The 23,208-nt window shown below is 43.5% G+C and overlaps 1 protein-coding gene and 1 long non-coding RNA gene across 12 annotated transcripts in view; one reads left to right on the top strand and one right to left on the bottom strand.

Moving 5' to 3' along the window:
- The window catches only part of LOC112551314, an 18,309-nt gene extending 10,116 nt beyond the window's left edge, over positions 1-8,193 (bottom strand). Inside the window, exon 1 of the long non-coding RNA XR_003095603.1 lies at positions 8,123-8,193. This is a non-coding gene — a long non-coding RNA (uncharacterized LOC112551314). The remainder of the gene's footprint in view (positions 1-8,122) is intronic.
- KLHL32 (kelch like family member 32) overlaps positions 1-23,208 on the top strand; it is a 317,145-nt gene that overhangs the window by 67,023 nt on the left and 226,914 nt on the right. For 8 of the 11 annotated variants that reach the window (XR_003095601.1, XR_003095602.1, XM_025211569.1 and 5 more), the window contains exons 1-2: positions 13,562-13,913; positions 16,278-16,401. The exons of 1 other annotated variant lie outside the window; for it this stretch is intronic. The gene's annotated coding sequence lies outside the window, so the exon portion shown is untranslated. Of the gene's footprint in view, positions 1-2,176; positions 2,417-13,561; positions 13,914-16,277; positions 16,402-23,208 lie in introns of those variants that run through there. 2 more of the 11 variants (XM_025211566.1, XM_025211567.1) reach the window with 2 other exon arrangements.

Consider the following 23,208-nt stretch of genomic DNA (forward strand, 5'->3'; position numbering starts at 1 on the left):
GGTGCTGTTTCCCGCCGCAGCCTAGGAGCCGGGTTCAACTCCGGGACAGGACCTCAGCGGGGAGGCGGGCGGGCACCCCGGCTCCAATGGTGTGTGCCAGACTCGGTGTTTCCAGCCCCTTGCATTGCTCCCCTCCCCAGGGGCAGTTCCATGTTCGTAGGATCCTGGGGAAGCAGAGCTGGAAGAGACCTCTGAAGGTCATGGAGCCCAGTGCCTCTCGACTGTCTTTGGACCATGACCCCTTTGTAACCATCCATGGCCGTTCCCCACGCAGTGCCCTGCACTCCCTACCCCCAGGCGCCAGCCCCCCAGTGCGTGGGGCAGGAGGGGCCCAAGCAGCCCCGTGCAGGCTGGAAGTCTTTAAGGAAAAGCCGTGGCTTCCCATCGTTTTTCTCTTGTAAAGGAGAATCTATTTCTAAAGTTTGTTTGCGACCCTTTCCATGTATTGTTGTGACCTGCTTTTGGGTGGCGACCCAGGGGTTGAGAAACGCGGATCTAGTCCAGCCGCCTGCGTGAGGCAGGATCACCCCTGACTAAACCATCCCATCCCAGTGTCTGTCCAACCTGGCCTTGAAAATTTCCAGGAATGGAGAGTTCACAGTTTCTCCAGGTAGCCTGTTCCAATGCCTGACCACTCTCATAGAAAGTTCCCCTGAATCTCCAGCCTAAATTTCCCCCGCTGCCGCTTGAGGCCCTTGCTCCTAGTCCTCCCTCCTACAGCCACAGAGAAAAGCACAACTCCATCCTCCATGTCATCACCCTTCAGGTATTTGAAGACTGTTATTACATGCCTCCTCAGTCTTTTCTTCCCTTGGTGTTACACACAGTCATACTCGCGACTTGGGCTAAGTGGTGGAACATCAGGTTTTAGTCAAGGATAATATATATATAATAGCTCTGTGTGGGCACACGTCTATAGCAAAGTGTGGGTCTGGTGCGTAAAGCAACTCTGAAATAGGCTTTCGCCCTTAAAAGAGTTCTTCCCCATTTGCATTCTCTCCTTAATGTAGTAACAGAAACAAGCTTTTTTTCCCGCAACCTACGTGAGAGCACAACATGCTGGCATTAGACTGTCTTCTAACTCATACATATTCAGAAGAATGATTTGGTCCTTTATCCTGGGCAGTTCAAAGGGATCAAAGTTAAGCATGGGAGTAAGTGCTTGTAGGAGTGGGGACTTCTTGTACCAAGATCAGACTTGACCCTCAGTTGCATTGAAGCTAACCCTGATGAGAAATTTAGGCTTGCAAATGATGGAATTGGATGATTGTGGGACTACATAGGTGTGACTGAAGACTGGATTTGGCTTGTAGAATCTATACTGAGGATGTATGAACCAGAATGAACATGACTTGGTTTTCGACTCTCATGCTGAGTTTCCAGGGCTGTCAGCAATACTCATGGAATAACTGAGAACTAATAATTGAGAGCCACCAAACCTGGATCTTAGCAATGCTATTTATGGAAAAAAATACTTTTTTTGCACTTGGACAACGTGTAAAAACAGGCAAAGTAGGCTCTCTTTCAGTAAATTTTTACACCCTGACAAAAAAAAAAAATCAACGTTTCATGCTTAGGTTCAACTGATTATAAAGGTAAAACTCAGCTAATGATTAGGATATTGTTATCGTCTGCCTCAGTATGGAGTAAGGAAAATATGGCTTACAAAAAAATTCAGTTTAGAAAATAAGAGCCTTATTACACCTTAGGCTGTAAGTAGCACAAATGTTAATCGGCTTAGTGTTTTTCGGTTTAGTGGAGCAGTCACACCTTAAGGCAAAAAACCATCTCTGACTGTCCTTCACCTGCACGCCGGTGGGGGTAGGGCTAGGAACTGCGTATGGCCCCAGGTGGAGGCAGCACCTCATAATGTTCCTTGCATCTTTTGTGATTAAAAATTCCTCCAGCCTCCTATATCAGAGCCCCTTTCAATCTGGGGAGCAAAAGGTGGTTGAAGCATCCCCTCCAGCTCCAGGTGATTCCAGGAACTAATGTGCATCGGGGCTGGGGCTCCTGTGGCTGGATTGGTTGCTGGCTATGGGGAGGAGGACCACACAGGAGGCACTGCAGCTGCCAGGTGCTCCAGGGCTGTGGCACTGGCTTTGCCAAGCAGGAGCAGCGAGCCTGTCTCTGTGGCGGGGGGGGGGACCACACGCCAGGGAGGCGCCGGGAGCCAGTCTCTGTGGCGGTGGGAGGCACCACAGCTGCTAGATGCTCCAGGGCTGCAGCACTCACTCATCCTGATGTGCCCAGGGGCCTCTGCCCAGACTAGCTCACTGCTCCCACTGGTGGAGCAAGCACTGGAGGGCTGGAGCATCTTGGGATACCGGAAGACTTCAATTTGGGGGCATAGCTGTGGGGAGTGGCCACACCTTAATGGAACAGGAGCAAGGTTATGCAGATTAGAGATAATCCTGTAAGTGATTGTGTAATTTGAGCTGAATAAGTGGTGTAATTTGAGCTGAATAAGGAGTGCTTTAAGCCACATAAGGGTGTTAATGTGCAGCCAATCCAGGGGTTAACTAAGAGCTCCAGAAGCCACCTAAAATTACCATGTAACAAGGCCCTAAGATAGATCTAACCCTGCTCCCCTGAACGTTAATGTCAAGGATTTGCGGAGTGGATTCTCATTGCCTGATCCTGCAGCAGCACTGTGGGAGCCATTGTGCCTTCCAGAGTCTCATTAGTTTTTGGGATCTGCCTGCACAGAGCAGCTGTAAGAATTGGAGCCTTGTCTCCACAGTATGATTAAGAATAGCTTTTCAGCTATATTTTGTAAGGGTATTTATTATGAAAAAGAGATTTTAAGAGATTCCAGTGATTTTGTATTGGATGCATAATACAGTTATCACAAACTTTGTAAAATGGTAGTGTGGTGTCAGTGGACCTTTTCTAACGAAGTTTAGAAATGATTCAATATTATAAAGTTCCAGTGAAACTGCTTCAGTCTGTTTGCTCTTTTGCAGATGCTGACAGCATTTGACAACATTTTAAAGCACTTCACAGATGTAATGAACTAAGAATTGTATTATAACTCTAAATAAGTGTGACATTAAAAGCCCTCATTTTAGTGGGGGTGTAGTAATACCACCTTACAGTTATATTTGAGGAGGTACATTTCAGTTTAAGCTTTTATTTTCAGATATTTTTAATATTCATAGACAGTTATCTACTCTGAGACTTATTTCCGGCATTGTAGGTATGTTTGGTTCATAGTTTTCATTGACATTGGGGGCTGGAAGGGACTTCATGAGATCATCGAGTCCAGCTGCCCTGCTATAGGCAGGAAGTCTGCTGGGGTCAAATGACCCCAGCAAGATAAGCATCCAAATGCCTTTCGAGTGAGTCCAGAGTAGGTGCTTGAACTACCTTTGTGGGGAGTCTGTTCCAGACCCTGGACACTTGGACTGTAAAGGAATTTTTCCTTATGTGCAATCTAAATTGGCCTTCCAGAAATTTGTGGCCATTAGATCTTGTTATCCTTTGTGGAGCCCTGGTGAACAACTGTTCTCACAGATCTTGGTGTATCCCCCTTATATACTTATAGGCTGCCACTAAGTCCCCCCTGAGCCTTCTCTTCTCCAGACTGAAGAGCCCCATGTCCCTCAGCCGCTCCTCATAATGCTTGCTCTCTTGTCCTTTGATCATGTGGGTGGCTCTCCTTTGGACTCTCTCAAGCTTATCCACATCCCTCCTGAAGTTGGGGGCGGGGCCCAAATTTCATTTGGTAAGATTCCATTTGGTAAAATTTCACTTGGGAAGGTTTAGTTAAGATATGGATAGAAATGGTATTTTTAATGCTTTGAACATTTCTTGGGGATTAGGAGGTTTTGGAGGTCATTTAGATAAATCAAAATCACCACCTAGCTGGGGTCGTTTGACCCCAGCATTCTTTCCTGCTCATGGCAGGGGGTCGGACTTGATGATCTACTTAGGTCCCTTCCTACCCTACCAACTATGAAACTATGAAAACATGTTCAACTACAACTTCAAACTTGAGGGAAGCCAGGTGCTTTTAAATGACAGCAGTCTGATATGGAGTAATGGAGTTCTGCTTAAATTTTTATAAAATACCTAATTGGTGTTTTCTTATTAGGAAAACACTAGTCAGAAGGCCAGCTTTAGTATTGTCCTGATTACTGAAAGATCGTGAGGATACCCGAGAATCACAGAGGATTCTGGGTTTTGGAACTTTGAATCATTTGGAGCCAATCACTGGAAGCTTTGAAATCATGAACTCAGAATCAAGAAAGGAAATTCCAGTATTTTGGATATGATTTCAGAAGTTTTTAGGGAACATCTGGTTAATTAGGATGCCAGCTAATCTGAGGATCACCTCTAGCCGCACTTGATCTCATCTCATCTCAGCCATAAAATCAGTAAGACTGGCCCAGTTCACTTGTGTAAACGCCTATTCGTCACAAAAGTCAGTAGAAAGTTGCATATTAGTTCTTCATTTGGTCCATGACTTGAATAAGAACACAGGAAGAAAGTAAAACAATATTTGAGAACTAGATTGTGATTTAAGGGGTGCATCTACATGCAACATTAGGGTGAAGTGATAAACTCTGATGCAGTTTGCATTGGAATTTATCACAGTGCCCTAATGGCATGTGTAGATGCTCATACTTCTGTGGTCCAGGGTGCATGTGCTGTGCCTGGGACAGCAACAGTTTGAGCCGGGGTGGAGTAGCCCTGGGCTGGTTGAGGGGCTGTGGGGTCAGCTCCAGTCTCTGTGAGGTGTTGTCAGGCAGTGGAGGGGCTGGCTGGAGCACAAGAGTTCCCCAGCATGTGGAGCCTTGTGGCTAGGTGGCAAGCAGGGGTCTGGCCTCCTGCTGCCTCGGCTGACCAAGCTCAGTGTACACCTGGGTCAGGGTCTGCATTTACACATGCATTTAGGTGCAATTATTTTTACCACTGTAAGATAGTACTGTCCCTGTCCCCGACAGTACTATCTTACAGTGGCGAAAATTAGTTTGCTGTGGTCTAATGACATTGCACATGTAGACTGTGATGCTTTACACCTCGGCAAATTAGTCTACTGCACAGTTAAGTGCATGTATAGATGCACCCATAAGGTATCAGAGTTGGAGAGGGAGCATTAACAAGATTTGTGCATGTTAAGTAATATGAAGAGGGTTAAGAGTCTGTTCTTGCAAGCACTTTTAACAAACTGAAATCTTGTTTACCCTGGGGACAACTTTCTTAGGATTGTTCTTGTGAGTAAAGATATCAATATAGTGGTATCAGTTTTCATGCTACATGTAAAAAAAGCCAGCCAGATTTGACCATCCAAAATACACTGTTCAATTAGAAAGAGGGTTCTTTTCTTCCTGATTTTATTTTTACTTTCCTTTCAGAAGATGTTTCTGTTGCTGCTTGAGAAGTCAGTTATTGATAAAATGTATCTTCTGACACTGATAAAGTGATGATTGGCATTGAATGTCAGTTTGAGATGAGCAGCTACAATTTAATGAAAAAGAATCCTCTTAGTATGAGACATGGCACCATAGCAGAAATTTTAGATTGACTTTTTTGACTGGAAGATGACTGACTTAAAGGCCAAGAATGGCAGTCATTTATTTCCATACTAGTACAGAGAAGTGATGATTATAACTGGACCAGAAATATGGGTTGAATGAAATGAAAAAATGAAATTAATTCTAACACTTGGATGAGAATGGTTGACAGTAGTTTTGGAAGTAAGTGACCAGGCATAAATGCCATCCACTATAATTATGCTTTCTTCTTAGTAGATGTGTACTTGCTCTTCTTTCCAGTTCTTTTAATGCAGGAAATTCTCTGCCGTTCACGTCCCATCTTTTTTGTTCTATGTCAGGTGTTACACTGAACCTGTCACTGTAGTTTCTGGATAATTTAACTTAGTAATAATTACTGTAAGGACTCAGTTTACTCTAGAACTAGTAATGATGATTCAGCATCTTTTTCTGTTGAAATTATTTAATTTTTAAATTTATTTTCTTGTAAATTCAGTGGGCCTGGTTGCCTGTTCCTTTAAAAATGGTCATGGGAAGAATATCTGGGAAAAGAAAATTCTAGGTTTCCCTAGAGATTCTTGAAACAAGAGGCCCAGATTTGCTTCCCACAAAAATTGAAGATCTGGACAGCAGGAGAGCAGCATAGAGCAAGATGGCATGAATGTATTGAGCCATTCATGCAGCATCTTCTGGACTCTGAACTGTGCTCCCTGACTTATGTGCAGTTCAGACCTCTTAGGCCAATTTTGAGTTTGGACCAGTAACTTTAATTCACTGTTGCTCTTTTTGGCTTCTTACATTTTTTCAAAAGTGTATTTTCTTGTTGGCCTATGCGCTGTTACTAATTTTTGCTCATAAATAAAATATATTCTTATTTATTTTTGATAAATTTGAAGTTTTGTTATTTCTGCCAGTGAAATGTCAACCTCAGAGGAAAAAATAATGAATATTCCCCTGATTAGTTTTGCAGAAAATAATTATAGTTAACTTATTTTCCATGATAAATTGACAGTTGGCCATCTCTGAAAAGTATCTGTCATTTTCACAGGAAATTAGATGTTGATGAAAATGAAGTATATGCATTTTTTTTTTTTTATGGACCTGTGGGTTATTTTCAAGTTGTTGGCTGTAACAGCAACTCTTTGTTTTTTTAATGATGGTCTTGGGCTTAGTCATTCTGTTACAGGTGAATCTTTAGATCCTGGAGAAATCTTGTGAGTATAGGAGAGAAAGATCTTTTGGAGAAAGGAAACAAGGCAAATCATATTACCTAAGATGGAGACATCTTGGGAGAGTGAAGGCCTAGCTTTTAGTCCTTGACTATTTACGGAGGATACTGTTAGGATCAGTGAGGAGTCTCAAAGGCCATCAGGCAAATCTAAAAGCGGAAAGTGAAGAAAGGATGACTGAATTTGGGAGTTTATTGTTTAGGGCCCTAGGGTTGGAATCCATGGTAGATGGAGGATATGGGCACTTTTCTATTAAACAAGAACCTTGAAAACCCTTCCACTAAGAAAAAAGATGAAGTGCTGGTTTCCTGCAGCAAATAGGCTAACTTGACCTAGAGAGTAGAATTAGTTTAAGTGGGGTTTTTGGGGGAGGGAAGGAGGAGATTTTTGTATTTGGACACTCTGGCTGGGCAAGGGAGGACTCTAAGCAGAGGAACAAACTACCCTTTTCTGCAGAAAATTTGGATATGACTGTGTTTGGTGTGTTGAAGCAGCCTTCTCACACCAACAGAGAATATTTATGAAGCATAGTTTTACCTGCTTCTAGAAAGATTAATTTCTCAGGAAGACTAAATTGTAAACCTGCTCTCTTCTTTTGTCCTTTGGGTTTAGTATTGTACGTAGATATTATATATCTGTTGTTTTAAACCTTTTTTCATTTGCAGACCCCTAAACATTTTTAAATTGAAGTATGGACCCCTTTGCATGGTAAGGGAGGGTCACAGGATGGGGTCCCCAGGGAAGGCCATGATACCCCTAGGGCTCCCTGACTATGCCAAATCCTGGCCAATGGGCATCCTCTTTCCCATCTGCCATGTCTTATTGTAACTGTAATAAGTAGGGAGGCTGCCCTCAAGTTTGTATTTTGGGCATGGTCCTGATGGACCTCACTGAACCCTGTGGGTTCTCGACCCCTTTTGGGTCCCACTCCAAAATGGATGCCTCTCATGACACGCTCAGCCTTATGGGTTAGATGCATGGCTCCAAACTGTCCCTTTACCATGCCCCAAGCCTCGCAGATAGTATTCACACTGTGTCCCTCTGAGGCTTTAGTTTGACTTGGCCCCCGGTTGTCGCTGGGCTCTCTGCAGCCCTGTCTCTCTCTCTCTGCACTCCTTGGCGCTGGGGTCCACTCACCCCCAGATACTGCACCCACACTGGCACTGGGGTCCCCACACTGTAGTGGGCCCCCAATGAGGCCTCCTCCCTCTCCAGTAGTCTCAGCCCAATCCACCAGTTTACAAACAGAAATCAAAATACAAGCCCCTGGGCTATACCATAATGCAAGCAGCTCAGGGTGTGCTCTGTCCCTTTAAAAGAATCACCCTTCCCCCCAGCATTAGGTGCCTCGTAGGCCAGGGTATCTGTTGACCTTCTGAAGTCCCTTAATCTTACCAGGAGCTGAATGGGCTGTCACACCTCTTCACTTAGCTTCCTCTAGGACACCTCCTTCCCCCTTGGCTGCTGGCAAAGAACTGACTCTCTGGTCCCAGCCCTGGGGTTTATATATGCCCCAGGGCCTGCCTCTTCCGGTCAGCTGACCGCCTGCAGGTGCGGGCTAATTTCCTCCTTCCTGCTGCCATAGTAACTTGCAGCTGAGGGGTTCCTGACTGACTGCTAGGGCTCTCTCTCTAGGCAGTTTCAGCCCTTAAAGGAGCAGGCACGTTAGTGCCCTGTGACAGTGGGTGTTCACATACTTTTGATTCATCATAGTCACCTTTTGCGTATCCCTTAGACATAGTCTGCGGACCACTAAGGGCCCACGGACTATAGCTTGAAAACCGCTGTTATATATCTATGAACAAAAGAATGAATATGACACTGACTGGCCATTAGGTGCGGGGGTTCTCTGAGAACATACAGAGCTTGTCTGGGAGCAGTCTGGGAGCTTAAACTAGGTGGTCTTAACAAGATCCAGGCTGGTAGTATAAATGTAAAGGCACTCATTGTCATACTGGGGTTGGAGTGTTGGAGTACTCTAGGAAATGTATGAGAGGTAGTTTTTTTTGGTGATATATTTTATTGGAACATCTCTGTATTTGGGAAAGAGGTTTGACAAGCTTTTGAGCACAAAGTGCCCTTCCTCACGTCTCCTTGACAAACGTCTCTCTCAACTATACAGCCAGTCAAATAAAAGATACAGCAAAAAACCCAAAAAACCCCCATACCTTTCTAAGTCACCCAATGGTCGAGATTGCTTGGGGCAGGTGTAGTGGAGGATATTTTTTGAGTACGCATGTAGGTCTCCATCTTTTGAAAATTTTCTACATAGCTTTCTCCATTCATTCAAGAAATTAAAGGTGTCCTTGATCACAGTGAACTGTATTAATAATGCAGGGACAAATCTTGCTCCCATTTATGTCACTAGAGCCACTGATCTTACATTGTTAGTTTTATGCCTAATTGAGATCCATAATGAGCAAACTACTGAATATAGTAATTACATGGGAAACTACTGAATATGGTTACATTGGGAAAAATCAGAGACTTGAACATCAATAATACTTAGGATGTATTAATATTTTTCCTTTAAATAACATGAAACTACCCACAGTAATAACTTAATGGTGAAAATATATTTCATAGCATCACTGTTGTTACAATATTCTGTACTAATCATTGAGAACAAACTACCTTATGTATAAAACCATCTTGTGAACTAATTCAGCTTGGTGCTTTACAAGGCATTTTTACTGCAGTTGTCATTTTTTTCTTAAAGATTTTTTTTCAAATTCGTGTAACACCCAACTATAAAATCAATGTAACCCCATCATTCATAAAGTTTCTCTTCTACTTTGCTATCCAAGTCCACATTTAATATTTGAATTAAAAACAAAACAAACAAACAAAATCCCAACAACAGAGGAATAAGAAAAAAAAATTTCCCCTGTTCTATTCCAGGCATTTAAAAGGTTATCAGCTTACATTTTTCCATCTCACTGAATCTCAAAGACCTACCTCCATCTAGAGTTCCATTCCTAGTAGTATGCCAGAGCATTGTTTGACCAGGAATTCATATGAAGGAGGACTATCTACTGAACTGTCAACAGCACTAGATGTTTGGAGATTTTGTGCCCATGAATTAATAAGGCACAACTCTGCTGAGTTCATGAGCTCTGATGAGTTCACTGCTCAAGGTCTTTTGACTGTCATGTTGGGGGAGACCAGCAGCATAAAGTTCCATTCCAAGTGTTTTTCTGATTTTAAATGTGTCTCTGTTTTTAGTAACCTGAATACGAGGTTAAAAAAGTAGTAGAATTTTATAAAAACTGTTCAGTAACTATATGAATTTGTTTTAAAAATGATTATTGCAAGGGACAATAATACATAATCATGCATAATCAGGTTTAAATTCTTATTGGGTCTGAAATATATTCCATCTGCATATAAGTGAAATAAAGTTTAGGTGAAATAACATCTGAAGGGCTGTTGTACTTGATCAACTAATCTAGGATTCCATCTGGTTTATCAGGATAAGTAGTAGAACCTTCAGTTAGTATGTAATATAATGGTATGTAGCATACACCTTAGGAAGGCTTATTTTCAGTATTCATTTGTTTGATATGGTTTTTGAATAGTTTTTTTCTGGCCCATTAACTTCCTAAGTAGAGAAGTGATTGTAAATGCATTTCGTCCAGCCAATTTCTAATCCAGTATAGCCTTCTTGCAGTGAGGTGTTCCTTTTTAAATAAAGCTGAAGGATTTTAGTTCCCTTCTTGACACAGAGCGTTTTGAGAAACTATTTTGATTATTATAGGGTTCACAGTGAGTAAGTATGGTTTCAGTCAAAATGACCAATATTTAGACTGTGAACAACAAAACAAAAAAGAATGGAAGTGAAGTTTCTAGGGAAGTGTGAAGACTGACATTTTAGGCTTTGCTGGGGATTGAATCAGGCATACTGAGCTAAAACATGAGTTTCTATGTGGGGAAGTGAAGAACTGCACTCTGTGGGTATGTACTGACATTCAGGGAGGCTAGGGTGAGGTTAGATCATGTCAGAAATGTCCCCCTGACCTAACTTAGTTCACCCATGTGTGGACCTTACACTTAGACCCCTAGTTAGGTCGCTGTAAGTGTGAACTGTACAGAAGTTCCAAAGAGGTAAGATCAGTCCAAGCATGGCCAACCTGGAGGTGAATTAAGTTAGATTGGATATGGATAGACCAGGGGCGGGCAGTTATTTCGGGTGGAGGGCTGCTTAACTAGTTTTGGTGAGCTATAGAGGGCTGCATGACTAGTTCTGCCCCTTGACAGTTTCCCGGCCCCCTTGTTGCCATCTTTGCACCAGAAATCCCACCCCTAACCCCTGACCTTTGCCACCAGAAATCCCCCCCCCCTTCCTGCTCCCCACCCCCTCCAGATACTCCTTTTGGGAGGGGAGGGTTGCCATCTTAGAACCAGAAAAAAAACAAATCATACACTAAAAGTCAAATATCTACTATAACATTATTTTAATTTTATTACAGAAAATATTTTTGTCATGATTTGTGTTTGCGTAGTGTACATAGGGGTGATTGCATAATAACTCAAAAGTATTCTTAGCCTTGTATATTGTGGGGGGGGTGTATGATGTGTAGAGGGGGTGTGTGGTGTGAGTGTGTGTAGTGTGTATGGTGGTGTGTAGGGGGTGTGGATGTGTCTGTGTGGTAGGGTGTGGGGGTTTGTGGGGGAGTTGTGAGAGGGTGTGCCAGTGTCTAGGGGACATAGGGTATGTGGGGGGGTTGTGGGGGGTGTGAGGAGGTGTGAGTACCCCCTCCCCATACTCCCCCCATCTCACAGCTGCAGCAGGCGAGCCGCTCAGGGCACAGGCTCTGGCCAGCAGTACACATTGCGGCGAGGAGCGCAGCCTCCACTGGGCAGTCTGTCTCACCAGTGCTCCCTGCCACTCATGCGCAGCACTCACACTCGCTGGGCATGGGAGGGAAACCCTGCATGCTGGGAAACCCTGCATGCTGGAGCCAGGTTCCCACCAGGGCTGCGTGGCAGGAGAGGGAATCCAGAGGCACCTTCCTCTGGGGGGTGGGGAAGGCAGCCAGCTCCAGCACCTCCAGCGCCATGCAGCCCTGGTGGAGAAAGCAGCTGGCTCCAGATGTGCGGCTTCCCTCCTATGCCTGGTGAGTGCAGGGGCTGTGCGTGAGTGGCAGGGAGCACCAGCAATACCAACTACCCAGTGGAGGCTGCCCTCGTTGTTGAGCACTGGCTGGAGCTGCATCCCACTGGGCATCTGCTCCCCGAGTGCTCCCGCCTGCTGCTGCTGCTGCTGCACACCGCCTGTTCAGTAACTATATGACTTTATTTTAGCATGAAACTCAGGTGGGTAGCATGTGGGTGTGAGGGAGAGTGGAAGGGTATGGGGACCACCCTATACTCCCATGTTGCGCAGCCCCAGCAGGCAGTGTGCCCCAGCCCTATGCTCTGGGCTCCTGCCGGGCTTCAGCCCTGCCCCGCTGCTTCCTTACCTGCTGCTCGGAGCTGGCAGGAGACTGGGGAAGTGGACCAGGTCCCCGGGCACTGCAGCAGTGGCAGCAGCAACCCCGCGTGGAAGCTGCACGCTGGTTAGCTGGGTCCTTCTGCCTACAAGGATGTGGGAACGTTAGGGTATGTTTGGGACTGTGTGTACATGTGGGCGCCCTGCTCCCACCATTGTGGGTGGAAGGGCTGGGCAGGCACAGTATGTTGGTGGGTTGGATGCAAGTGGGTGGTGGGCCACATCCAGCTCACAGGCTGTATTTTGCCTGCCTCTGGAGTAGACAGATCTACACATTCTGAGCATAGCCCTCAGGCTGGAAAAGCCTAGCTGCTGGCCCCAGCCCGGGTGCTGTGCTTTTCCTAACCCCCGCCACCCAGTACCAGACTATATTTAATCCTCTGGCTCCGCCCCCCCAACAGACATGCCCTCCCCCTCCTCCCCTTAGCCTGCCAAACCCCGCAATCCTACAAGCTACTCCCGATGCTGGTTTTACTGGTGTTTGCCACTGTTGGAACCCAATTGAAATCAATCAGGTGGAGGGAGGGGTGGGTAGGATGGGGGGGTAGGTTAATTGTGGAGTTGTTTGTCTGAGGATAGACGGATTTGGGGGCGCTAAAAATGATCCCTTGTCAGGGGGAAGAGAGCCCCTCAATCTCACCAACCTCCCTGCAGAGCTGGTAGCCACCCCCTGTCCTGCCAACCCCCTTGTGAAGCTGCCAGCACTGCTACACCACCCCGCACCATGACTTACTGACCTCAAATTTCTAGGACCAGTGAATGCCACTAAAGCCATCCCTGGGAGTGGTTTGTGGGATGAGGGATAGTTTGGCAGTTGTGGGGCTGGGGGATGTCTTGGGTTATTTGACAGGATTCTGTCAAATAGCTTCTCTGATCCCACCAAGCCCCATTGATCCCCCCCCAAGCTTCCCTGCAGATCCTGTTAGACCCCCTGATCCTCCCAACCTCCCCGCCCAGATCCTGCCAGCCTCCTGCCCCTCCCCCTCCCCTGATTTACCTTAGCTCAGGTGCTCAGCACCTATTTAATTACTAAGTTAGAACAAGGGGTCATTTTCAACCCTATCTAACCACGTCTTCCTCCTCCCCACTCCCAAACTTCTAGCTGTAATGTCTGTACATGGCCTGTAGGTGGGGCTAAATTTTCATCTTCTATGGCAGGCTCAGCAACCTTTTGCTGGCATGGGGCTGCCGTTTGCAACCCTACTGTTACCATGGGCTGCAAGTCTCTGCCCCCAACTGTTTTGCCTGTGCTTACCCTTGCCTTTGATCTTTAATGTTTCTGCAGTAAGTATAAATGTAGATGTGACAGAGCAGCAGGCTCTGCAGCAGAGGGGAGAGCTACACAGGGGACTGAAGGCATGGTGTAACTCTGGCAATTAATTCCCTTGTACTAGATCAGACCTTCCAGGGCTGGATTGGATCTTTTTATGAACCAGATCCAGACCGGGGTTGATGACCCCTGTTCTGTGATTATAACAACCTGCAGCGCATGTATTTTTTATAGTCTCTCTTAGAGGCACTGATACATCAGTCTGATATCAGATTGGTACCGATATAAAGAAAACTGGCTGTATCGGATATTGGCTTGATAGGGCCAATAATTTGGCTCATAAATGCCCATGCTGTGTGTAGCCACAGCAGAGAACTCAGGCAGCGAAGAGCAGAGCTGGCAGTGTGGAGAGCTGCCTCCAGCTGGTAAGTCTGGTGTGGTGGAAGGGGAGTGGGGAGGGAAGGGGTGTGGCGGGGCAGATCAATGCTCCCCACAGTGAGGGAGGGGGCAGGGGCAGGTGCTGCCCAGGCAGGGCGGGGGGGGCCAGAGCTACGGCTCGTGGTGGGGAGGCAGTTCCTGCTGTTGCTTGCACCCCAGAGGGTATGGTGGGTGTGTGCCCCCTGGATCTGTGTGGGGCAGGATGGCCTGCAGCTGGAGCTGCACCGGGCTCTTCTCAGCAGGGGCTGGGCTCGGAGTGAGCTCTGGCAGCGCTGGGATGATGCTGCATCCACCTCAGATTTCACCATCGCCAGCCGCCCAGCACAGCCCCGGCTCAATGCCCCACCTCTACCCACGTGCCAGGAAGAGCAGGGGCTGTGCCGGGCGGCTGGCAGTGGCAGCACTGGGAGCTGGGCAGCAGTGAAATTTGGGGTAGATGCAGCATCCTGCCAGCACCACTTGTGTCCAGTCTGAGCCCAGCCCCCGCCAAGAAGAGCCCTGAGCAGTCCTGGCTGCAGCTTGCCCTGTCCCATGCAGATCCGGGCGGCACACATCTCCTTGTCCCCTCCCGGGGGACAAGCAGTGGTGGGAACACCGGACTTACCAGCTGGAGGCAGCTGTATTGGAAATCAGATCGGTATTAGCTGATATGCCTCCTTAAATATTGACTGTCAGTATTGGCCCCAAAAATCTCTATCCATGCAACCCCTAGTCTCTGTTGAGGTATGGCTGCTGAATTATTCTCAAAGGTAAACTGCATAGGACAGTTTTTCCCAAACTTTTGATACCTGGGCACACTTTTACGTATGAAAGCCTTATGCAGTGGTGCCCATTTTTTTGTCCATGACAAAGGAGATGGCTTGAAAAACAGAGAAAGGAGTGGAGTCACAAAATCTATGTAGTTTGCTCTGCTCACGACCACTAAAATTTCCAGTTGAACTTCTACTAGGAAAAGAGTGACTGAGCAGTGCTTAAGGGAGTGAAGGTGTTTAATATGGATATGTAGGATTTTGCCATGTATTCAGTATTAGGGTCCTAACGCTCCTTGTACACTAGTATATTTCTGTTGGTTTTAATGGATTTATAACATAAATCTAACATAAATAAGAGGAGATGGAGTTATCAGTCTACCTAGTGGTTGCAAGATGCCCATCACCATTTTTAAAACCTTTATATTTGATTGGGGTTTTCTTTTTTACAAATTAATATGTCTTAAAATTAGTATCAGAAACACAAAAAGGATATTTGGCTTTGAAAGCACTGAGTTTTAACTCTCGTTCCTAGCCTGTTTGTTCTCTTGTCTAGTTAATGGGAATCTAGAGTAATTAGAAATGTTGTTAATAAGTTACCATGTGATTGGGGATATTTGGAAAATATACACATTCTAGACTTTTTTTAAAAAGGAAAAGACTTCTATAACAGGAGAAAAAGGAACACCTTCTTTAAGAAAGATGAGACATAAATTTGCCCCAAATTAAGAAGGAAGTAAAAGAGGCAGAAACACATCTTATAGTTTTAAATGCAGAGGTTTATATAAAGTAACCACATTGATTTTTATTTAGAATATTCCCACATTATTTTTATAACACCTCAAACAGGAAAATTTTCTCTTTATCCCCAAAAGAAACATGTTATAGGCTGATGCATAAAAAGACCTAAAGCAATATTTTTACTTGTATTGTGATAAGAGTTTAGGAAACCAGTCAGCCTGAGCTTACTGAGCTAATGAGTGTACATGTTGTGGCATTCAATTAATGATACCAGCCTGTGCAGATGAGTGGTGAAATGCATCTATGTAATCATTCTCTTGCCAGCCTATAATACCTGCTCCTGATTAATAATTTATTCGCTTTTATACTCTTATTATTATGGGAACAACTGAAGGAGATCATCCAGACTTTCTGGGTGAAGCGCTGGAACACAGGGTTAGCAAGCTCTGGTCTATCTCAAACTTACGCAAAACTAAACGAGAAAAGGGGCTGACAGTACGGGTGTCTTTTCCTTCACTTTCCCTCTTAAAGCAGTGGGGGTAAATTGTGTTAAATTGGTGTTTTATTTACAAATGCCTTGTCAATGAATCATTGTAAATAAATGTTGCTACTACAGTTTCCAGAAGAGGTAAACCAGCTTTAGAGTTCCTGAGCAGCTTTTGTGTAGGAGAGATACCAATCATAACAAACTGGTTATATAATGGATTCAAAATAAACAAGAGCTCAGCTTTTATTGGTACCTTCCCAAAGCAGAAAGAGATGGTGGTTAAAGAGAAACAAATTATTTTAAAATATTGAAAGCTCTTAGCTTGCCAGACATATGGGCAAGTTCAGTAACATTTCATTTTCTTTTGTTCTCAGCCTAGAGAAGATCCAAGGAAGTCAAATGCAGTGATTGTAGCCAACTGCAGCCTCAAAGAAAGGTGTAAATCTGTCCACACTACAGAACTTAATGCTGCCCAAAACTTTTTAAACTCAGTCCAAGGTATTTTCAAACTAAGCCCCTTTTGTAACTTGAGATGCTACTTGAAAAGGTTAATCATAAGTCAGGGCACTGAGGTACAGCAAAAGTAAAGAAGTTCTACTTTCCAGTAAGAGGCACTGAGGTACAGGAGAAGCAAAGCACTTCTGCTTTCTACTAACAAAATATTTTATGCAAAGTTGGGTTTCTTTATTTTGATAGTTGATTAACCAGGCAATTTTTTAGGGTAGAAAGGGAATCTCTCTACACATTTCCCCTTCTGTTGCTGACTCACAATTTTCAATCCAATGTTACCATACAAAATGTTCTTAATTAAGCAATATTGGACATCAGGAGGCGCTACTTCACGGTCAGGGCGGCTAGGGTCTGGAACCAGCTTCCAAGTGAGGTGGTGCAGGCTCCCACCCTGGGGGTTTTTAAGAGGAGGTTAGATGACCATCTTGCTGGGGTCGTTTGACCCCCAGTACTCTTTCCTGCCATGGCAGGGGGTCGGACTAGATGATCTGCCCAGGTCCCTTCCGACCCTAGAAACTATGAAACTATGAATATTTGAATTTACAAAGCATTTCTAGTGATATAGAATGATACACTTGTACATTTGAGTGTTTCTTAAAACATCTTATAGAAAAACTGAGCCAAATACCGAAAGTCTAACTCCACTTTTACTTTAAATCAAGGGAGTTTAATTAAAGTCTGAATAAAACCTGTGTTGCAGATCATGTCTGACATTAGCTGTTTTTGTACAATGATTACTGTGCTTTGCAGCCCACAGCAGAGACCTCTCTAAAGTTGAAATCTGTGAGACAAGAGCAGACTTGGATTTGGGACTAGGACTACTTTGTTGTCCCTGTACCTCATCCATAAAGATCACATTTGGAGCTGTATTATTTTTTTTCACTGCTTTCCTCCAGGTAGCCAAAATGTTTCTTTACAAATAAAAGGTATTGGAAGTAGATGGTTCCAGAAATCAACAGGTGTTTGTGACTGGTTGTGGTAAACAACTAAAATGCAACTCAGTTGCAGGAGGGAATATAGTGTCCATTATCTCTGAATGACTTGAGGTTTCAAAAGAAAAGCATTTCTTCCCCAGTTGTCTTCTTGGCAAGATGCAGTCCAGACATGGGGACCTGGCTTGCGTTTGTAGGCAATGGATTCCTTCAATAATCTGATATATAAAGTATAGATGGATGTTGGGGAAACATTTTGCTCCCAGTTATACTGTTAATCCTAGTTTTTAAGTGTTTTTGAAGAAAACCTGGCATGGCCACTATAGCTTAGTAGTGGAATTTCATCATGTATAAAGATAATGTAGTTTTATTTTCAGTTTGTGGGTGTACTTTTGCTTCATTGGAAGTTAGTGACTTAGTAAAATTAAATAGACTTTTTGTAGACCATCAGAATCATTGTGGTTACTAAGATGAACCAGCCTGATTTGTCAGTGGGATAGTGCTGTGATATAGCATGGTGACAAGAGACCTAAAATTGGTCTAAGTCAGGGCCTTGTTACGTGTTAATTTTAGGAAGCTCCTGGAGCTCTTAACCTCTGGATTGTCCACACATTAACACCCGAAACTAGTTTTAAGCACACTTTTGACAGCTTGAAGTTACACCACTCTAGGGCAGGTTTCTCTTTGATCCATATTACCCAGCTTGTGTTGCATTAATGTGTGGCCAGTCCCCACAGATGAGGTGCCCAAGTTGCAGTCTTCCAGCATGCCAGGATTCAGTGTCCCTTCCCTAACCATTCTGTGTGAACAAATTTTCTGCCTCCAGAACTCTGCTGCTTAGGGGGCAGTTCTTGCACCAATCCAACTTCTTCTCCCACCACCAAGGGTGTTACCCTTGCAGAGTACAATCCAATGAGCCAGGTTTCAGGGCACGCATGGGTCCAGGAGTGGGTTCTAGTAGGGGTGGAAGTAGAGCAAGGCAGAGCTGAACAAGGCAGAGCTCCATGAACTGAGGCTTCTTCCCTGGGGCAGGAGCAATAGCTCTCTGAAAAGCACCTTCCCTCACCACTGCCACCTCCCAGCCACCCTGGGGAGCATGACCAGCACCTCCCAAATCCCAATTTTTAATTTTTTGTACACATTGGGTGTGTCTACACATGCATTTAAGTATGACTACATTTAATGCACATTAAGCTAATGTGTATTAAGTTATTTTTGGCAGGTGTCTACACGTGCAGGCACTTGGTGTTAAAGTTAGAAGTGCCAATTCCCTGCAGCCCTACCATGTGTCCCCAGTGACTGTGCAGACCTGGCACTAAAGTTAGTGCCATGTCACATCTACACATTGCATTAATGTGCTTTAACTAATCGCGCCTAAATTTTATAGCTGTATTTCCAGGCTCTTGTAGTATTGGGCTGCTTGTAGCATTAGACTAATGGCACCTAAATTTGATACCTGCATTTGCACATTAAAAATGGTGAATGATAATGTGCAAATGCAGGTATAAATTTAGGCACAATTAACCTAATTTTACCATTTATAATGCACATTAGGGGCACACACGTGTAGATGTACACCCATAATGCACAATAAATTAGGCTAATGCACATTAATGCAGCTCGTGTAGATGGGCCCATCCTGAAGTAGCTCTTTCATGTTACAACATCCCTGAAGTGTTTTTTTTGTTTAAGTGTTGTCAACCTAACGCATTCAGAATTTGGGAGTTTGGCTAGACCTAATGACTTCAAAATCTTTTTGATTTTTTTCATATTTGTCTTCTGGTTTCTGAAGCTTTGGGTTATGCAATCCTGGATGCATCTATATGAGACGCTGACTGCAGAGTAGCCCAATACTACTGCGTAGTAGCGTCATAGATCCAAAATTGTTTTTAAGTTTCTGATCTCAGTTTGATTGAAATATGGGTTAGATGCCTAAGTGCCTTTTGACTCTGGCCCTATATCTTGTCACCATCAGGTTATTAAAGAACTTTATAGAAAATACAAAGTTCAAATAGCTCTGCTAGTTTTTGGAAAACAATGTAGCATCCTTTTGGATAAAGACAGCTAAGCCTTAATTATATGTGCTTTGACTTCATATCTCTTACAGGCAATAACCTCTGGCTTATGCTTTGGAGACTTACTTGTCAGAGTTAGCATTGCTCTGCATAATCTACCAAATTGATATGTAATGCAATGTTCGATACAGATCTGCTGAGTCTTATAGCACTTATACACACTTATGCCATCAAAAAGCTTCCTAGTATGTGAATTGAACCTTATAAATCATAAATAACCTTCATGTAATGTTTCTAATAGTTGTGTTTGTCTCTTTTGGCTCCCCTGTCTTAACTCACCATAGACACTGTTAAACTATTTCAGTCATTGGGCCAAATTTGGAGGTGGAGGAGGGGGGATATGTGCTGCATACAGAGAAAGCTGTCTTAATCACTTAATAAGGAGTGATCTTTAGGTACCATCCCATCTAAAAATCATACTATTACCCAAACTAACATTGGCCCTGATTAGGAGTTTATTTTAGCAAATATATATATTTGTCTTAAACCAGGTTTTTAGAATGATTAGCTGCTGTTTATTATGACCAACTTTCAGTTCTGTTTAACTACTTTAACAAAATATCTAAAGTTCCTCGCAATTGAAAAGAACTCTGCAACTGCTAAAGATTTTTGTTTAGAGCTTTCAGTGTATGGTGTATGGTGCCTATGAAATAGCATCTTTAATCAGGTCACTAAATCCTTCCTGTAATGGAGTGCCCTTTTATTATCATATCATTTTGAGTGGAAAGTTGTTCACAGTTGTATGACAGCTCATAGCAGTTGAAATCAAATGTCTTACACTTAAATGCTTGTGAAGACCAAGATGGTAATTAGTGAACCTGCTGACAACAGCAATATTTAATGTTGTTTTAAATAATTAAAATGATACTCGTGAAGAAGACGTCCTTGGCGCATAGTGCCAACATACAGGAAAAAAAATAGCAGCATATGATAGACTCAAATGAACTCTGTAACTTCCTCAGCTGCTCTTATAAAAAAAATCTATGGGGAAATCAGTTGCATAATGCTGGCTGCTTGACTATTTGTTGGTGGGGGGGAAGCAGGGGACAGAAGGAGAACAGATCTCTGCAGGGTTTTCCTCAGGCAATTTCCACACTTTTTTTTCAGGGTGAACATCTTGTGAATATATCGAATTCACATGAAGCTCTTGGGCTTCCTGATTCTGGAGTCCCACCCTAGCCTCTTACCCTGTGTTATTTTGGCACCGTTAAAAGGAAATGGGACCCTATAGTTATAATATTAGACCACAAGAGTAGACCAAATGATGATTTACCTGTTAAACTTCACCTCTCCATGTGGTAGATAACTGGTAGATTTCTCCAGATCCAGTTGGACCTCGGCCAATTGGGCTTAGCTATGTCAAATGTTTCCTCTTTGCATGGATCAGTCAGGGTGTCATAACATCTTCAGTCAGGATAACTCCGGAGCAGTGAGGTGTGAGTACTTTGATGTCATCTCAAAAGGATTGAGGCAGGTGCTAAGACACATGGTTGACAACCCAGAGGTTGCATGTTTGAGGCTAAAATAGAAGCACTCACAGCATGGCTTGTCAGATTCCAGCGAATCTCTGAATTCTGCTAAATATATTGTTACAAGGACATGAAAAAGGAAAGGATTACAAAAGGATGTCTGTCTTTTTTTTCAACATCCTTGATGACTCTTTAAATTTATGGACAGTTAGAACCTCCAATGACTTATATTTCACTACATTGCATACTTCAGAGAAATAGAGGCCTACTTGGCAAGAATGTAATAGCTGAGTAGCTAGGTGTTGTCTTGCATTCATAAAACTTCATTACTTTTACAAATTATACTTCAGTACATTTACTGGAATATTATGAAGTATTATCATAAATAATTCAAATAAACTACAAGCTGTTTAAACCCATGAGGTATGCATTCAGTTCAGCTTTCAATATAGGCTGTGATTAAGTTCCTACTGAATTCTGTGATAACAAGGGTTGGCCCCTACTATGTATTGTGGTGTAGTACATTTACATTTATTAATGTGTGTGATGTTGGGTTTTTCCTTTTAAATTTGAAGCATTCAATGTTTACCTAATGGCTTTCCTTGCCATTAGGGTGAAATAAAAAGTTATCAGGAAATTGCTCTTTTCAAGATGGCTCCTCCAGAAAACCTCACAAAAATGTCTCTGAAATAGTCTGTTACTCACTGGGTAACCTTTTTATTCATAAAAGAAAACTGTTCCTGTTATGTGTTTTGTATTATTATAGTCCTTCGGATATTGCACTTCTACAGTATACGAAAACTTCTTTCAAAAGTGTCATCTATAACTGAAGCTGTGCAAGAAAAACTTTCTTCTTGGTCATTACTTCTTCCTTCTTCATGAATGTAATGAATCATGAAGATTAAAACATAAGTATTCAATAATATTTATGTGAGACTTACCTAGCTAAATTTTCCTCTATATCCAACTGGCAAGTGTACCCCATTGCGATCATAATTGCAACAAAATGCTTCTAACTATGTGTTCTTAAACATAGGGAAGCTGCCTTTGCTTTCAGCTATTAAAAATATTTTTACAAACCCTTTTTAGATGAGTAACTTTGGATTGACTATAGTTAGGATTGCAAAGGGACACTTAAATTGGTTAACAACTAGTAAGTGGTTCCCAGTAGGAGCTAGTAGAAGCAGGTTTTAGGAGCCTGCATCAGGGATCTGCATACTATGATACAACTACAAAACTTTCTTCCCACCACTTCTGCAGAGTTTCTTTTGAACGTTTATGGAGAGAGTTCAAGTGGGGGAACTGGGGCATGGGAGGGCCATGCCTGTATCCACTCTTCTTCCATGGCAGTGGAATGCACAAGCCACAGGGCTCCTGCAGTGCTGAGGCAACAGCTGTGGCTGTAGAACTGGGCTGCACGTTTTGGAGTGGGGAAAATTCCTTTGAGCCAGTCAAAGTGTCAGTTCACAGAAGTGTTCATCAGGATATGATCTAGGGGATAGGCTCTCAGTGTTTCATAGTAACTGGCAGTTTTTTACAGTGAATCTTAATCACTTACTTCCACCTTCATTTTCACCTGCTTAATTTCAGTGCAGTTGCTAGTTTTTCTAACCAGCTGTCTTTAAAAATGCCAACAATTTAAATAAATTAATAGAAAAGCTGCTAACTGGCAACGCATTGTCTAATGAGGTATAAATAACATCTGCTTCAGACCATGCATTTGTATAAAACAAGAATAATTTCCTGTGCCCACACTACGTCTGTATATGTACACAATATTTACCAGATCACTGCATTTCTAGAATGGATTAAAATTAATTGGGAGTTTAACTGCCCTTGACAGTTGTTTAGTATTTCACAAAACAAATATAATACGTTACTTGACTGTCTGCAAGGCTAGGGCAGAAGTTACACATAAACTGGGTTAAGTGATCAGAAACTGGTTTAAACCTGTAACAGAACAGAAGTTCAGTGCACATAAACCAATTTCAAAATGGCCAAAACTGGTTTAAGGTAAATCTGGTTATATGTAATATCAGACTTAACTGATTTAGGTCAAACCAGTTTATGGAACTCCTGTCCTAGACCCCTTCCTAGTTCAAGTTAAATCAGAGTCCCCCAGCATCCCAGGAGTATTTGCGGCCCTGGGATGACCTGTGCTGTCTGCTCCAGCAGAGCAAAGTTGGCCCTGCCCCTCTGCTCCCTAGTGCTGCTCAGGCTGGCTGAGAACAGGGTAAGGGTAGGAGACCCAGCCCTGGACCACAGCCAGGGTCTGCCTGGCAGGGGTGTAGTAGTCCCTCAAGGGCTTTCCCTCCCCCC

The sequence above is a fragment of the Alligator sinensis genome, unplaced genomic scaffold, assembly GCF_000455745.1.
Source record: "Alligator sinensis unplaced genomic scaffold, ASM45574v1 scaffold145_1, whole genome shotgun sequence".
NCBI classification, from domain to species: Eukaryota; Metazoa; Chordata; order Crocodylia; family Alligatoridae; genus Alligator; species Alligator sinensis.